Source organism: Thalassophryne amazonica, chromosome 15, assembly GCF_902500255.1.
Source record: "Thalassophryne amazonica chromosome 15, fThaAma1.1, whole genome shotgun sequence".
NCBI classification, from domain to species: Eukaryota; Metazoa; Chordata; class Actinopteri; order Batrachoidiformes; family Batrachoididae; genus Thalassophryne; species Thalassophryne amazonica.
This window is the reverse complement of record NC_047117.1, coordinates 2,607,054-2,609,664: the sequence shown is the minus strand read 5'-3', so window position 1 is coordinate 2,609,664 and position 2,611 is coordinate 2,607,054.

The window sequence follows — 2,611 nt, the reverse complement described above, 5'->3', positions numbered from 1 at the left end:
CCCATACCTCACACAAAGGCTGCTTACAAGCAAATGACGCAATCGACAGGTGTGAAAAACTCACACATGCACACGAAGGTTCAAGGTTGGCTCATGCAAGCACACGTGATTCAAATCCATCAGGTTTTGAAAAAAATAAAGAGGTCGGATACTTTTCTAACAGACCTCGTATAGTACCATAGTTCTTAGGTTTCCATTGATAGCATATAGATTATGCTTTTTATTTTCCTATAGTATGCTAGCAGAGTACTTTAGATAGATACCAATAGAATTACATCATAGCTTGTTTCTATAATACCAGATTTATAGCTTAGCCTACTACCTATATTTAATGTTACTACTAATCTACATATTAAATTACCTATACTACAATCTTCTATATTAATATTTAGGTTTTAATACCTACTCCTGTATGTTATATAGTACCATATTTATTGTATACGTTGTTTATTACCCTTAATATTTAAATATAACATATGATGTCTGTTGGGTATTTTCTCCTCCAAACATTTTTTAAAACCTTTAACAAGACAAACAGAGTCAGAAACACCAGTGAGACAGAAAGTCAAATTTTACGCTGCGGAGTGCAGTCAGGCTGTACACCAAGGCTACACTAAAGTCTGGCCTGCTTTTCCGCTCTTTTTATTAAGAGACGCCCTCATCACATAAACAAAAACTTGTCCTAAGGGTGGGGGTGATGACGCAAGACAAGTTTCTTCCCGTAACATAAACGCATACGTCAATAAGTGCAGCTGTAAGGAAGAAACTTTCTTTTACACAGGTCAGCACATCTCGTTCGTCTGTTGCAGTTATCAGCTGTTCTGCATCTGCCTGAAGTGTCCTGTCCTTCACACTCCTTCACACTAAGCACCACATCACAACAGTCAAAACGTTCTCTTACTCCCAGTCGTTAAGAGGCTGCGAAAACAAAGTTATATTATAATAATAAGTACATCCAGCCCTTCATTCCCAGCTCAGATTGACCCCAGAGTGCTAAAACAAAATTGAATTCTCAGGCTTGGTTAAGACAGGTGCAAAACAGCACAACACCGTTCTCATGAGGAAGAAGACAAATGTACAAATGTTTAACAGTGATAACATATATACAAAATCTTTAACAATGTCTTATCTTTCTTATGTCTTATTATATAGATACCTTTTTTTTCTTGAGCTGCTTGGGTGGGTAGGGAGAGTTCCCATGGAATACAAAAGCTTTTCAACCTACCATCCCTGGTTCTCAAGACCAGACACCTAAGTGGCTCTACTCTACTCTTTTCTGCTCTATTTCACTCCTCCTTTTTAGATATTTAGATATACCTTTGTATACTGGCATAGTTCCACCTTAAAAATGGGATATAAGATATACCTTACTGAATTTTCATGGGACTGAACAATAAATTGACCTCTTAAAGCTTTGATGATGAAGGTCACTTCCATCCCACACGCTGACTTTATTTTCCCAAATGTTTCTTCTGTTCGGATCTGAAGTGAATCTACATCTTGAAGCCCTTGTTGTGCCTCCAAACACACAACAACCTGACATTTTCAGAGAATAAATGAATAAAATAGCTGATTTACATGCAGATGGATTAACAGCCAACACTGTTTTGGAACCAAGATGTCGCCACTCATCACGTGACACCCCCCATGTCACCACACTCTCAATTAAGGCACACTAACAGTTACTGATGTGGGACTCACGTGCACGTGCTGTCAGACTGAGTGCACAGAGGAGTTTATTCTCTGCTCAGAATTATTTTAAGACAAAATAAGTGATGAAAATTTCAGTTCTATAAACTAGTTTTTACGTTACCGCAGTTCACTTAAACCTAGAGTGCAGTGCAAGTTCCCTGGGAACTTTGGTGCCCCCTTAAGGGGAAAACTTTTTATCATGCAACTTCAGATAAAACTTTTTTTTTTACATATTTGAATCAAATTTAAGCATGACTGAAGTTTTGACTAAAATTGACCACCAGAGCTGAAAAAAAAAATCTCATGGAAAAACTGCAATGAGTCATGTTTTCCTCAGTCATTTATTGATCACTGGCATCAGGAAAACCATGATCAGCGTTATGACCCCAAAAAGAGCATGCAAGATTTGAGGTCAAAGGTCACATCACAGACTCTTGGCTACATGTTTGTCACTTAAGGTTCCTGAGACGTCCCAGGACGACTGAAAAGGTGAACAGAAAAACATGCAGCATGGCTGCAGCAGGCACACTGCCCTCCAGAGGGAGAACAGGGAGCTGCAGTCTGATGTGAACAAACCTCAATCTATAAAACTTGTTTCAGACTCGTTTCTTTTCTTTCTGTTAATCTGTGAGTCGTTAACTCATCATCCAGAAACAGGTTCAGTCCAGTTTGTATTCAGTCATGTTGTGTTTCAGCGCCGCCTCCGAGCGAGCAGCGCTCTTTATTGCTCGCTGTATCAGCCACATGCTCACATGGACGCTGATAAAGCACTGCCAGCTGCCCAGAACCAGTTCCTCCTGATCCAGCTCTGAGACCTCATCACCCAGATCCTGATCAGCTTACACGTCTTACTCTGTTGGACCAGCAGTCCACTGAGGCTGGGACCTTGGACCTTGCAGGGACAGACTGGTGTGGGTAT